The sequence below is a fragment of the Lasioglossum baleicum genome, chromosome 11 (genome assembly GCF_051020765.1).
Source record: "Lasioglossum baleicum chromosome 11, iyLasBale1, whole genome shotgun sequence".
In the NCBI taxonomy this organism is placed as follows: domain Eukaryota; kingdom Metazoa; phylum Arthropoda; class Insecta; order Hymenoptera; family Halictidae; genus Lasioglossum; species Lasioglossum baleicum.
In genome coordinates this window covers 16,075,962-16,091,977 of record NC_134939.1, presented here as the reverse complement: position 1 = coordinate 16,091,977, position 16,016 = coordinate 16,075,962, and the positions used below count along the sequence as shown (strand labels likewise).

Here is a 16,016-nt window from a genome sequence, read left to right as displayed (position 1 = left end):
TGGTCGCGGGCAAACGCCCAGCTTTCCTCTCGGTTCCGATAGCGGGCAGCCGCTCCGGCGAACAGCACTCGATTCGTTTCGAGTCCACTTGCCCCGGAGATTCGGTTTCGATCTATCAATCTCGAGGGGGCTCTCCGCGCGATGCTTTGATCTACGAAAGCAATCTTATCGATGTGCATACGATATTCGCGTCGATGCATATGTATTCCCTGTTTCCCGTAACCAGGGAGCAAAGCGAGAAAGAGACAGAGAGATAGAGAGAGAGAGATGGGAGAGCTCGACTGATATTTGCTCTCGAGTGATTTTGTTGCTTTGATCGAGGCTCTCCGGATATACCAGCCGCCGAGCTGCTCCTTGTTAATTGTTCGATATGGAGGAAAAAGTTGGGGGACAAAAAAAGGAAAGAAACCGTGGAGTCCCGTCGCTTTTCCACTGCCTTTGGATTAGAACGGGAGACTTGCATTTCAAATTTAAATTGTTCCGTTTTATGCCCGCTACGTGATTTTTACCAGAGATTTATTGCCGGCACACGGTAAAAGGCTGGATGTTTATTTATTCCCGCTGATTTATGGATAGATTTTACATATTGATGGAGATACGTCTGTCGGTGAAAGTCCCGGTTCAGAAAAAAGATAGCTTGTCAAAGCTGCAGAATTTTCGGAAAAATGGAACGACAATACTCGCCTGTCGCGCGACGAAACGAACGAGGTAGCAACAGAGCTTTAAAGAGGAGAAGGAAAAGAGCTTAGGTTCACAGAGAACACGCTGCGCGGAGTTTAGAAGTTAGAGGCAATAGACGAGTCAGAATTATGAAGTTATGTGACAGAATACTGTGTCCGTAAAGTCTGAAGTTCACTGTCCACGAAGTTTAGAAAAAGAGGCGTGTGGACTCTTGTTGACGACAGCTTACAATCAACCAGTGCGTAGAAATATTGATTGCACATGTGATACACCAACGATCGACATGAAATAAAAATTGAAAATTCCAAAAAATATTTGGAACGGTGCTGAGGATTTACGAAATACGGATGAAATGTTGGAAATTTTTCGTCAAAATGTTACGACTTTCGATTCGGGATTCAGCGTGGAGGACTAGCGGATTGTGCAATCCCGAAATTGGCGACTTTCGAGTCCGAAATCGACGAGAGCGGAGTTGGTCGCGCCGCAGAACAGTGGAGAAGGAAATTCGCTATCGACAATCGAGGCCCCGGCCGTCTCGTTTTACGCATGTAAATTCATCCGGACGTGACGTGTCGCAAGTCTCGTGGCCGTATGAAAGCCGTCTAAGGCCATCTGTACCAATCGGCGTCCATTAAGTCGGTACACCGACTCGTTCGCCTTTCGGTTTCACGTTTCCAGATTTCTTTTCGGTCGCATTCACCGCGCGGAATCGCGTGTCTCAGACGTGTCCGGACTTTCCTAATTATTGGCTGCCTCTGTCTTTGATCGACGCCGGTTTCGCAGCCCGCGATCCGGGCGATAAATTACCGACGATGAAGTTGCTCGAATCCACAACACTTCGAAATTGCATCATTCTCGAAACTCGCGGTTTCTTCGAAACCTCCGTGAGAACGAATCCAATTGCCAGTCGCCGTGGCCGCTATAAAAAATAACGTCGAATACACAATGAAAACTGTTTGCAAAACAGTTCGCTCTCACGAGAACCGATCCTGTGTCTGTCCACTGTCGACTGTTTCTACTTAAAACTGTATTACTTTATTCGTGGCTTCGCTACGCGTTTATCGCCTGAAATAAAATTGTTGGAGCACTTTCAGATATTTATACGGCCGGTAAATGTCCAATAAATAACGATGATAATTTTTTCCTGATTTTATTTCCCATGAAATTATCTATAAAAATTTAGACTGTCCAAGCTTGTAAGCACTGGGAATAAGCAGAGCGATCGACGTCGTGTTTTCGCAGGCGGACTCGGCCAGCTCGTTAATGACGCGGCTGCTGATCAGTCTAATTTTCTCGTGACTGGAGCTTTCGATCGAATTATCTTATCGACGGTGTACACGACGACGGTGCGCTGCGTATTTACACGGACAACGACTCACGTTTCTCGCAAACGAGACGACGAAAACATCCTGCGACCTCCGCTCTCGCGAGCCATAACTCGTTCGGTTCGGCAAGAGAAAGAATACCTTTTACAGAAATTTCCGTGGTGCTTAATTATCGCGCGGGACAATAATTATAGCGATACGTCGTCCGCGAGAGCGTTCCCTCTTTGCAGATTTTATGCTTCCCTTTTTTATGTTTTCTACCAGACGCGAATGGCCGCGGAAAGGCACACTTCGGCCGGGGAACATGCACGTGTTTTTAACACCGCAATAAATCTTCGGGGCCGTAAAATATTTTTCGTCATCCGTGCGCGATTTTGTCGAGCCCGGACGAATTAAAAATAAAACGGATCCGTTGTCCGGCGACCGTCCTTCTTGAACTCCTTCTCGACCACGTTTTCGGAGAGTTCGCCGAGAAATTTCGAAACCAAGGAGATGCTAAAACAGTTAATAAATCAGCCATTAAATTCACAGTTGATTGATTCGGCGTGAGTCACGAAGAATTTCAGGTTCTAGGAACGATGCGTTATCATCCCAATGACTCATCGTGCTAGACCTAATAAGTGGCAACGTGTCGTCTCAAGTAGTGACGAATTATTTTACTGGATTTTTACTCGATCGAGTATTTGAAAAAAAAATCGTGAAATTGTAGGATCGAGTAGGAAGACGGTGTAGGTGTGGCGGAGAATCGAGAGATCCACGGATCCCCGCGGATCGGCCGGTCAAGTCCGGCTGAAACCCGGTATCTCTCTTTTTTTTTCTAAATTGTATCTATTGGCTCGAAGCGATTGAAAGTAATTGAATGAAGCGGCCGGTTATTTACGAACGTTTAAGCGGAGCCAACTATTTGTCCATTCATTCGGTCTTGTCCCTTCATTCATTCATCATTCACTCTCGCCGGTGTACGGGCGCTGCATGTATAGCAGTAGTAAAGGCCCATTCAATTGATCGGTGATTGTCTAAATTATAAGATTGCCATACAATGGCTCTCATCTCGACCTATTGGGGTCTCGTTCGACCGTTGCGTCACCACTTTAGGGCCGGATCGCAACCCGCGACCGCGTCAAAAGAGCACCTACGAAATCGACCGATCCTCATAATGAGGAAGACGCGCGGCCGCACGATCGATACGCCCGCTCCCCCGACGTCTCATCGGCGATCGAGGGATCGGGGGATCGAGCGGATGGCTTTCGAGCCAGGGTCCCGTCCATGGTAACCACTGGCCGGTGCACCGGGGCCAGCTAACCACCCGCTGCTAGGAAATGCAACGATCCAGCCACACGTGGGAAATCTGCACCGATGCACTCTGACGACGATACTGCATTTTCCCCCGTAAAATTCATTATTCCATTCCCAACACAAAATTTTCAATCCACCTTGGTGGCTTACAATCTTTCATAAATCGACAGGCTGCGTTTTATTCTTGGTCTGCTCGGAAAAAATTACTAGAAGTACATCTGACAAATTTTTCTCAAGGATAATATTCTATTCTCTATTAGAACATTGTTCACATAATTTTTAAAAGTAGTTCAATAGACTGCACTTTTAACAAAGTCCTTGTGAAATGTTTCTGAAAATTGTAGAAAGGAAATATGTGCCAGGGAATTTATCTTGACATCTTCCAGAGTAGACTCCCGTGAAGCAACAATTTATAGAAAACAGTCTGCAATCTCTGTACCACAACACAGTATTAATTAATCTGAATTGACCGGAGCCTTGACACAATTGCTCGAACGTCGACGTCTCGAGCGATCCCGGAAAACGGTAAAAAATCGGTGTCGATTTCCGGCGAACGTGGGGGGTTTCTATTCGCGAAACTATTCGGTTAGTTGTTCGAGACCATAATGGACTCGGTGGAAAAAGAAAAGCTCGGTGGCGCAGAGCGTTGGATGTAGGCGTGCGCGAGAGCGAGTAGAGCACCCTAATCCCCGGAAACAGGCTTAATTACAGTCGCGTCCGAAACAGGATAATGGCCGAAGCGCGAATATGGCTGTCCCGTGTCGGGCTAACTAGCGCTGGCCCGGCAAATCGGTTTATCGTTTCGCCGAAAAGTTCCTTCAATTCTAACCGAGAGTCCGTCTGCGCCGAACTTCCGCGCATTAGGCACTTACGCATTACACCTGCACCGGCCGTTGTCGCGGAAACTTGCGAAACATTAATTAGCATTCGCGACAACGCCGGGAAATGCGTCGCACGGTGATTCGATTTGAGACTTGGGCCCACCCTTCGCAAATCCCGTTACCCGTTTTCGATCGGACCTTTCAATGTCGCGAAAAAACAATGCCGATCCGGCTAATTAATTCGCGGCAGCCTACAGTCCTTCCCACTTTGCTCTTGATCAGGCACTGGAAGCAGCAAATTAATTAAAATAATCCTTCTATGATTATTAAAAAGTTGTGAAAATTTTTAAAAATATATTCTTCTTTCCTCTTCTATGAACCTGAATAGGTTTCGAGGAAAATTTCACGACGGAGAATGTTTTGCTGCTCGACGACCGAGCTTTCTTGGTGCTCTGAAATAATTGGGTCGTAAGATTGATTGCGGGGAATTAATTATCGGCGAGCGTCGTTTCCGGTGCACCGGAAAATCGGATTTCTTGGGTCGGGAAGGACATCGCGATACCGTTCGAAAATTTATCGCAACACAGACCGGCGCAATGGTACGGCTGCGTCACGGCACACCGAGTTTCTTCTTTTTCCAGACAATAGCAGGGGGGAGGGCATGGCCACGTGATGCACAAACCGTACGCGCTCGCGGAAATTTATTGTGGCGGCGTGAGGAATCGCTCGCCGGATTTATACTGCAATCGGTAGCAAACACCGTTGCTCGCGCGCGGCAAGCGCAAAAGTCCCTGGCATATCGAACTTTCGTAATCGGTATAGCCATGCGTCACAATTGTTACTTCATTTGGAACAACGTGTACCGGCTGGCCGCGTTCATCCGGGCAGATAGCGTGCGGTTAAACACTCCCGAAGACTCACTCGAATTGTTTTTTTATCGGCAGAACGTGTCGCTTTTGTATAATCGCGTTACAGTTTTTCCTGGAAATTCATTGTCCTCGCTGTCGACCGCGATCGAACGATCGCTCGAAGGATGCGCCGATTGCGTCTATCGCAATGATTTCCAAAAAGAGTCCTTCAATGAATTCGAAATCGTGAAATTAATTCACAAAATTCTAAATCCTGAAACAATAAAGCGATAAAAAAAATTCTTAAACACATCAATCCAATAATGAACGTGTTAGCGATTTGTAACAAGGGTTAAATACATGCTCGAAGACAATGGCAGCCGAAAGGAGCTCTCAGGGAAGGTCTGACGGGGTTGAAAAATGGCTACTTATGGAATTGGCTCAAGGGGGGTGGTTAGGTGGTTTGAATCACTTGCGAAACGCGCCGGTAAAGAGAGAGTTCCGCGTAGCTCCTTCCGCGAGGAAGTCCGCGAGCCGGATAAAAAAAGGGTAACGATGAAAATGGCAAGGAGAGGAGGAAGGAGCACGCGAGCTCCGCGGAATTCTCCTCGCGCGCGTAAACGCTCGTAAAGCAAAGCGTTTCTCGAACGCCTCGGCGTAACTCGCGTTTCCACGGTATACTCGGCGAAGTTATCTGTGCATCGGCCGTGAGTGTACGCTAAGTACGCGCGAGTACAGCGAGTCGGGGTAATATCCACTGTTACATACGTAAATACAGAGGCGCGTTCAAACGCGCGATGCGCCACTGGAGGTGAGTATTAAACGGATACTTGCGTACAGGCCTTAAGTAGGCTCCCGTCTCCTGTGTGTGTTCGTCTGTATACGTGTACGATCGTGCGGACACGTGTGTGTATGTGCGTGCCCGGCTGGCTGCGCCGCGGTAGACTCTCTGCGGAAGCATTGCATTGAGACCAATCGAATAGAAACTAATTTAATACAAACGAACACACACGCACGCTGTCGTTTCTCGCGTTTCCGAGCCCCATGGTTTAATGCTCCGCGAACCGATCCGCCGGAAAAACAGACGTTCCCTCTGTCTGGGCCGAGTTTTTCCATTTTCTTTTCTTTTTGGTTCTGACAATTATAAATTGGATATTGGGTATTGCTTTCCTCTGTGGAGACATCCCCAAGTGTAACTCTAAAAAGTTATAAAAATTGTATATACTGCAATTCAAAACAATTCCTACATACTCCGGTTCTCGCTCCAGCAGACTGTGAATTTATAACAAATCTGAACGGATGAAAGGCTCGAACTTCTGAAGATCGTTTAGGAACGAATAAGATTTCTAAGAAAATGATTCGACAGCAGAAAGATCCAGCGATCTGGAAAGGATGCGAGAGCATTGAAGTCGCCGACAGCGGAGGAGTGTTAGCCGGAAATCAATCCGCGGTGGAGTGTCCATCAGTAAAGCAAAGATCTCGAAACGGCGAGTTAAGCAGCCTCGAATTTCACCACGGTATCTGTCTATCTGTAGGCCTCGCTAATTTCTCCGTACGCCACGGTTCCCTCGCGCTTCTTTCGTTCCCAACGTTATCATCATCGCTCTTTACGAGCGCATTTGCATCGGGCCGGAACCACTTGAGAGAGGAGCGCGCGGTGGCAAGAAGAGACCAGCAGGAAGAAGAAGAAGAAGAAGAAGACGATGACGACGACCAAGAAGACTACGAAGAAGAAGAAGGGAGAGGCGCGACCCGAGGGAAACGCGATGGAAGAAGACGAAAAAGAAGAGGACTCGGGCGCGGAACGTCGGGGAGGAGGAACGTGCGAACGGCGTTGCTTAATAACCCGTATACCGATTCGCGTATGCTCGCGAATCACGCCGGTGTGTTGGTCCGACGCGTACGAACGCGCGCGCGTCAACGTGGTTAACCGAGATACAAGTCTGGCCTGTTCGTTGTTCGCTCTCTTCTTCTTCTTCTTCTTCTTCTTGGCTCTCTCGCATAACGCGAGTGAGCGAGCATGATGCGAGCAGCAGAAACAACTCGGCTCAGCTCGGCTCCGCTCGGCTCGGACGCGCAACGCGCGCACATGTAATTTCGTCGATTCTAATTGCGATGAGTTACAATTAGAAAGCGCACTAATTGAAAGCGTTTCGCAATGCGCGATGGCGCAAAGCCTCGCGGATCTCCGCGAGCCGTGTGATTTACCGGCTCGACGTGGGATCCGGCGAACGGCTGACGCCACGATTCTAGTCGATTCCATTTTGACTTTTATGCACTCGATCGGAGAACGGCCGTACCCTCCTACCGTCGTGCCACCACTCTGCTTTTGGTTACTTCCTTTGTATAATTTCTTTCAACTTTCAGCCGACGTTAATGTAATTAATAAATCCAGTTCCCTCCTTTTTCTCTGACAATTTTTATTTTGCATAAAGAATTGTAAAGAATTGTTTCGAAATATTTAAGGGAGACTCATTTTTTTTATACTTTGACTTAGACCGCCTTCATAATTATGAGCCCATATAAGAAAAATGGTGCATATTCGTTGGATATTATGGAGGGGAATCGAAACTTCATTTGGAGCGGGCAGATCGTCGAAGAGCAGCAGGTTTAATTAATTTGGTAGGAAACTACTTGTCAGCTGCTACCGTTTCCCTCTGCCATCGTGGCATCGTGCGGCACCTATAGTCCCCTATAGCCCCGCCATAACCTCGAACGCGTGTGCCCCAAGAAAACGAAGACGGAGAAAGAGAGAGTAGCCAGCACGCGGGGAAACCAGGCGATATGCACGCGCGATACGCTGGCCTAATATTTATACGGCCTTGCGCCGTCCGTTTCGGACGTGGACAATGAGCCACAAACCGTCTCATGGGGTCCCAACGACCGCTGCGTCCTGATAAGGGATATAAGTAACACCTGAACCGTGCTTCCGGTTTGCGAGCTGCGAACTTCATTGCTCTGTGCGTGGCCACCGTCGCGGTACTAATTTGCGGACGATTTAAAACCACGTTTTCTTTGTGTCCGACATTTTTCCTGCCGGGAACGACGCTTGTTATCCTTCTGCTGGGGCCTGCGCCTCTCATAATTTAGAAGCTGCCGGGTGCCAACTTGCAATTTCATTAAAAAACTTTTTTAAATATTCATTAAATGTTTTAATCATCATCGCCACCGATTTCGTATCGAATTATGAGATCAGCGGACGAAAAGTGCACAATACGGATGCATGGGTTCCATGGCACTTGAAAGACGGCAAGACAGGCTCGGAAATAAACCAGGGGAGCCAACAAAAGGCCGACAATGGCTGGAAGAAGGTTAGCCCGGCCGGCGAACAATAAAACCGGGCATAACAGTAGACATTTGAAATAGAACGAGTGCGAAGCTAGAGGACGAGCCGACAATTGACACGGCGTGTCAGGCGAAACTTAATTACACCTGTGACCCACAAAATCACGGGGGCCCCGTGCCACGGTGTGTTTCGCGAGAACCCCTTCGTAGCGGGACGACGAGCATTGTGCTGGCAACGCGAAAAAGAAACGCGCGCGGCACGCATCCTGGCGCGAGCAGCCCGCGAACGCGAGCGCATTACTGTATCAACGATCCGCTGCTGCATCGCATTATACACCGAGTTACCGCTATTTTCGCGCGGCCACGGTTTTCTGCACTTTCGGCGCGGCCAGCGACGCCGCGCCGCGAAAACGTCGCTAAAACAAGCCGCATCCGGCTCGGTCTTAACGGGATCCCGCCGCGAGGAAACCGACTGACAGCTTTGTTCCGAGGAAAGAGTTCTTACAGCACTCCTCTCTTATTTCTATTTTTATTTCTTCCATTTCCACGCTTTCGGTCGTCGGAGACGCCGCGTCGCTCTCTGGCTCGATCGACGCTCGTAGACTTCCCTGGGGCAGCTCTCGGTCGCCATATTGATCCGGGATCAAGAAAACATTGGTATAGGCAACAGGGTTTTAGAATGCTCGAAAACGCATTTTTCTTAATATTTTTAACATGATGTTACTTTTGGAAGATTTCTTTACCATCTCGATTTCTGAATGTATCAGATGATTGCATTCGTGTGCGATTTGAAAATAAAATCCAATGGTTACATTTTAATCGATCGAAATTGTTTGAATAAACTTGGAATAATGTTATCGGCGCCAGGCTCGATCAAATTCTACACTAAATATATCAATAACGTTCCTCAAAAAGTCTTCAGACACTTGTGTCTAAGGCAGGACCCGCTAGATAGCCTTACTGATGAGTCCTCTAGCGGGTCTAAGACGAAACACACCTTTCTTTTCCTCTTATAGAAAACAATTCTATAGCAAACGTGGTCTTATGACGTATCAGATTCACATTCGAATCGAAACGTTTCAGGTTTCCTACAAAATAGCTATTTAGTGTAGAATTTGATCGAACCTGGCGCCGATAACATTATTCCAAGGTTACATTTTAAAGATTGATTAAATTAAAATGATTAAATTCTCTACAACTCGATCAAAATGGTGACTATATGTATAATCGATGAATAAAGTCGTACTCTTTAAAATTTAACCATTGAATTTTTAATTTTCAAATCGGGCACGATCTAACATTTTAACAACTTAGACGTATGTGAAATAATTATGAAGTATTTGAGGGTTAGAAAAGTTGATTTCAAACTAAATTAATTCAATGTAATTCTTACGATATCAGCAGGGATTGTATCAGTAGAGATTGTTGTTGTGGATTTCGACGAGGTGTCCAGCGTCGAGAAAAATTGCCGTAGCACGAAGGGCGGAGTTATTTCGGCGAGACCGTGGAGGGAATCGAAGGAAATTGGTATCCATACGGCGATCTTAAAAATATCCGACCAAAAGGGGATGATTTAGTAGCGAAACACCTCGATACCGCGACAACGTTTAACGACTTTCGGGGTCGGCTGCCGCTTCCGGGAGACGGCGTCGATGTTCTCTGCTCCGACGTTGTTTTTCAGTTTCCGAAACGCATAAAACGAACGAAGTGGCTCCCGATCCGAGGGGGAGACAAGTGCCGGGAGGAAAAAAGGGCCAGTGACGCTTGTCGAGCCCCTGAGGAAACGGGTCTCTCGAAATAACGCGGCCAAGTAACACGTGCGCCCGTATCTATACGCGTGTGTACGTACACAAAGATGTCTCTTTCTCCCTGTGTATACGTGTATATGTATATTTTGAATATACGGACACAATGTCGCGTAGAGGGTCTCTGCTCGCGAGGAGCAGTGGATATTACTCGGCCAATGTGAATCAGACCGCTTGCTTCCGGTTGTAAACGACCGGCTAGGGAGGATTAAGTAGACTCACCTTGGATGCGCCGCGAACGCGCTCGCCTCTAATTACCTATCACCTGAACTTGTTGGTGGCGTTACCGTTGAATCCGAGCCCGAGCACACTAGCGTTCCCGAGCTTGCGTTAAATTGATTTGTACGCACGTTTGTCGGGCCCGTGCTAAACTGTTCGGTGAATTGTTAACAGACTTCGGTCGAACGACCGGCAGCTTCCGTGCTGCTACCGTGTCACTAAAACAATATTATTCCATCGAATCCTTGCAGGAATGCGCAGAATGAACGAAGCAGATTCTTCATTCGAACTATTTCTATCCTGTGTAGTGATTTATTTAGCAATTAATAGCATTCGAAACGGTTTGCAAACAAACTAGCATTCGTGTTTCCCAGTCAGGGCCCCACAGATTAAACGACATCGTAGCCATTAATCAGCAGTCTACCGTATTATAATAATTACATAAATTATACCGGACAGAATACGGTGCGTGAAAGGAGAGCAAAGGTTTCGAGGGCAGCAGGGGTATAAAAAAAAAGAACTGTGAGAGGTGAATAACGATTAAAATGAAAAGTCACGCGTGGATCGATGTGCCCCCACCAAGAGGGTCGTCGAAAATGACGAATTCAGAATTTTCGGGGCACGCAGTGGTTCCGGAGAATCCAGCCAATCCCCTGCAACGGTTAGCTGATGGGATAGAGGGGTTGTCCCTTTCTCCGATAGAAGAAAGGCGAGGAGGGGGTCGAAGGGGTGGCCCCTGGTAGCAGAGCTAATTTGACCGACACCCGATATGCAGATCGGCAGGCCTGAATCTATGTAAATCGTGGTCGTCGCCCGAAAGAATTGGCCGAGGAACTGGTTCCGGCTGAATGAGAGCCTCGCGACGATAATATATCGAGGAGAAGGGCGGGGGGGGGGGGAGAAGGGCCCCCGGGGTCGGCTTTTACGTTTTGTGTTTTACGGGGCGGGCTTTGTGGGCACAGTATCCGAGAGGAGAGCACATGCCGCTGAAAACCACGCGTGTGAACCCCCCGTAGGAATTCGACGCGCGACAAATCAATTCCTCCGACCACGGGGGCCGAAACGTTTTTATCTTCGTCCCGACGAAGAGAATCTAGGCGACGAGCCGGGGGCCCCCGTTTCCGCGGCCATTGTCCATCCTCGTGGGGCCCCTTCGGGCCCGATTAGTCTCGATCGAGCCCTTCGGCCAAACAGAAAAGACGGAAACGTCATCGCGGATTACTCGAGGCTCGACTTGGCCCAGCATCCGGTCACAAAAGACACGTACACACGCAGCCCGCGCGGCTCCGCAGCTACTCGAAACTTCGTCTATGGAGGACTAACTCGTTGTAAATCCAATTAGCGCCCGTGGCTTTCGAGAGGCTTTCCACACTTGAGCTCCTCCGTGTCAAGGGCCCCGCGGAAGTATTTCCTTCGGCGGGGGTTTTTCTTTTTTCAACGGCGACTTCGGATAATGTCCCGCGTCGCGACTCCTTTCCGACTGTCTGAGATGTCCTTTTACTGATCGTCTCTATCTTCGCGGGTTTTCATGAAAGAATCGCCTGGCGCAGCGTGACGAGTCTCCTTTGGATAAGGGACATTCTTCCGCAGAGTATTCAATTGCAAACGATGGAGGATTGTCGTAGCCTGTGTCGCTACATTACCGAGAACCATCAAGCGGAACTTGAGATAAATAGACTTCTACCGGCTCACTCAATGATCGAACCTCTTCCTTAAAAAGAGAAAATAAAAAATTTTATTCTTCCTTGTGGGAGGATGTGATTGGAGTGAATACAACAGAAGAGAGTTCTATTTCAACATTCCTTTTACGAGTTCCATAATAAAATTGATTTTTATACGATTACACGTACAGATAATCATTAATATAGAAAGACGTGTTCATCCGACATGAAACATCTATGTAATCTATATTGTTTATGAAACAATTATGTGTATATACAAGAGGATTGAAAAGAACAGTGAATGGAAAAGGAGTATATCGGGGACAATTGCAGGTTCGATGATGCCCGTGAACCATTTTCCGCGATCGTCGCGCGTTGCGAACGATGCGTGACGTGTCCGCGCAACTCCATCCACTTCACCATCCACTTAATCTCCGTTGAATCCTGTTCGCGGCAGGATGACGAGGACGGTGGCGGCGCGGTGGCGCGGCGGCGGCGGCGGCAGGAAGGCCACGGTGAACATTGTTCCGCCACGATAAAGAAGTGCTAATTGCCGGTGGATCTGCCCGGACAGGAGACGAAGAGGGTCTCTCCCCGAAAAGGAAAAGGAACGGTGGACTTTCAGGCGGTGGTAGATAGGCGATCGTGGCCCCGGCAATGGCGGAGGTGCAGTCAGGCATAGATCCTTTCTGACCTCCGTGGCATAATCACGCGTCAGAATGCATCAGCCCAGGCCGCCCCCTCTGGCGGTCTGCTCGCAGGCCGCGTCCGTTCGCAGATGGTGTTTTAAACGCAGCCATGAACTTGAAGACGTTCCCTCGCCGTTTGCCCTCCTCACCTTCTTCGTCCTCCGCCTCCTTCTCCTCCTTCACGTTCTCCACCACCTCTCCTAGTCCTTCTCTCGGAGCCGTGAAACAGACCGGTCGATTCGTTTGTCGCGAAACACCCGCGAGACGTGGGAACTACACGGCTTTCCTTTCCCCTGGTATTTTTCCGGAGGTTGCGTAACACCCGGTGCCTCGATAATCGTTGCCGGAAGCTCGTAACGATCTGATGATCGACCGACGATCAGGCCTTCGCCACTTACGGATTCATAGCCGCGATAGAACAACGGCTGCCGGAATCTGGTCTCCTCGCTTTTCCGATTGGAAAAAATGTCCACTCGTGTTCCCTTAGAGAAATTATTATTGAAATTTTGCTTTTCTTCTTGCTGGAATTATTTTTCGAGTACGTACTATTTTTCGTTCGTCCAGGAGTAGTAAAAATATAAGAGAATATCAGGAAACTCCTCTCCCCTATTTCGATGGATTCACGAAACCGACTTTCAATGCGTTCATTTGGATGAATAATTGTAATTGCAGATGCACCAATCGTTTGCAAACGAGCTGTACCAACAGCGAAAAGCAATCCTGTTTTCGTTAGTATTGATTGTAATGACTCCGCGTAGATCAGCTTGTTGTAGATAAGAAAATTCCTCGCTGATAGATAACGAGTCTTGAAAGCCTCGCTGTTCCTTCTACGTTGCTCCCGCTTCGCGAAAGCTGTTAAGCTTCGATAGTCACTGCAAAAACAACCTGCTGTTCATAAAAGAAAAAAAACAATTTTAATTGTATTATACATTGAAAATTGCTTAGAAAAATGAAAGAAGTAAATTGACGTATTCCACCGTTTGCGTTGAACGCGTGTGTACTGGAATTATTTCGACAACTGATCGGAACCATAAGGTACAGAATCGAATGGGAATTTCCAGCGGAGGGTATGGGAGTGTTGGTCACCGTATGGGTAACGCGTCTCTCGTCACGCGTGCAAACCACGTGGCGTGGTTGACCCTTTTCGGGCTGGGAAAAAAAGGAGGAATCGAACGGTCTCTCTCGGCTCGACTCATCCCCGCGCCAACCCTTCTCGCGGTGGAGTGTGTTTGCGCGAGGCAAACCGGGGCGGGCGGTATCCCGTCAGCCGGATGTGCGCCGGATTAACGCGATTATCGCACGTTCGGCTTGCCGATTTATTGATAGCCGAGGCTACTACCTTGGCTATCTTTAATCGGCCGTTTGATTATTTCTCGGTTTCGCTGTTTATCCCTTTCCTCGATTTTCCACAGACCTTCGTTCTCTCCATTACAGCACGTCCCCCCGAGGGAGGTGAGAGATAGAGAGCTTCATCAATATGCAATCTCCGTGAAATATTGATGAAGCGCTGCTGCGCATACGGAAACTTGCAAAAATACAGCAATGCTTGCCGGTTCGGAGGAAACGCATCCACCATTCCACAATGTTGCATTCAATTATACTGTTACGAAGTTCGAAGTGCAAACTGATCGGGAAGGACAAAAATTTCATAGAAGAATAAAAACTGGAAAAGATATGGACAAAGGAAAATGAACACTGGAAAAGAAGAAATTTAAAAAAGCAGGAGAAATACAAGATAAAAGGTCAAAGGGAATCTCTCCGAGCTAGTAATGCGAGCGTGTGTTTTAACAATTTTACCAGGGTCGTCCCCGACCCAAGGACGTTCTGCGGCAGTTGTATGGTTCTCGTTCGACGTAGAATCGTCTCCGGAGCGGAATGCCGATAGACAATGCGCGAATCGTTCGTTCTTATCGTATGAACAATAAAAGAGAGCGTCGCGAGCCGATGCGATACGATGTTATTGTGCGAGTGCAAGCGGAGATACCGTGACAGAATCCAAGGGTTACGTAAACCCGCTGCCACGTCCAGATGACACCGCGGCAAGACCGCGAAATTACGTGTTTCCTAGCCGGTCGTCGGTGTATAATGCGCGGGTGTCCGATCGTTCGAACCGAACGCTGCGCCGCGCGCCGGAAGAATCGGCCGCGACCGCGAATCGATCGGCGTTCACTCGATCGTGATCGTGATCGTGAGCGGTTCGCAAACCGGGATCGATGTGTTCCGGGCTCGTGCACGCGGCCAGCCAAGCCGCGAGGCGAAATAATTGAGATGTTCCTCGGTCGAGCCTGACTTCCAATTTCCAGCGAATCCTGATTCACTGATCTCGATTTATCAAACGACGCAGACAAAAAAGAAAAGAACCTGAGGATCTCCGAGGCGCTATTTAAATTCTTCCCCTTCGTTAGTCTTCCACCGCCTAATTAGTTAAATATATCAGCGGGCCGCGCACGCTGCGTTAATTAATTAAATTATTCGATCGAAAGAAGGCTATCGTCTCTCCGCTAGCCATCGGCTGCGAGAGAGATATAATCGAATAATTATATCGCTATCAGTTTTTCTTGTCTGCGGATTATGGTAATTTCTTATGGTTAATTGAATTTATAACGCGTGAAAATTGGCTCGGCTCTGTTTGAAATAGTATCGCGGCGCAGCAGCGGGGTGCGCGGTGTGGCGGAGTCCGATGCGTGTCGAAGTCTCTAGAAAAAGTCCAAATAGTGTGTAGCGTTCGACGGGAACTATAGATCAAACGTCTAAATTAACCCAGACATGCCTCCGGAAGTCACCATGGCTCGCGCCTCGTGGAGAGTACCGGCAAGACAAGATTAGTTTTCGGCGGAACCAACAGCTTCGCGTTCACTAAATCATCGGAACTATGTAGCAACCGACCAAATTGTGGAGCTGCAGAAACGAGCGTTTCGAAACTATGTAGAAACAATATATCAGAACGCTCCTCTCTTCTACCGGGCGAGAACGCTCCAAAAAGTCTCCGGCAAAGATTCGAGCCTGGCGAAATTATCCACTAACGAAGCTGTAATGAGATAACGTTTGTCGTACGCGGGACTTTCCTGATCATTATGTCATCAGAATTTCATGAGGGCGGAGCTTTGAAAGTGCACTAAGAATTTATGAAATTTCCCCGAGATGCACCGTCCGGAGTACTCCGGAGCCAAGTGGAGCCGCGACCATAAATGACAGCCCCGGAAAAATCGGGGAAAGACGACCCTCGCAAAATATTAAAAATCTGTCGTTTCCATCAAATACTTCTAAAAAATTAGTCACTGTGTTTATTATGTAGAAATTGTCACGTTCAAGTTTGACACTGAAAAAGCTATTATTTCCACGAAAGGAGCATTAAAACTGAATAATAAAAATGCCGAGATTTTTCA

The 16,016-nt window shown here is 47.9% G+C and overlaps 1 protein-coding gene across 6 annotated transcripts in view; it reads left to right on the top strand.

Annotated features, from left to right (window-relative positions):
- Cut (homeobox protein, cut) overlaps positions 1-16,016 on the top strand; it is a 122,421-nt gene that overhangs the window by 16,451 nt on the left and 89,954 nt on the right. The gene's annotated exons all lie outside the window — the stretch shown is intronic.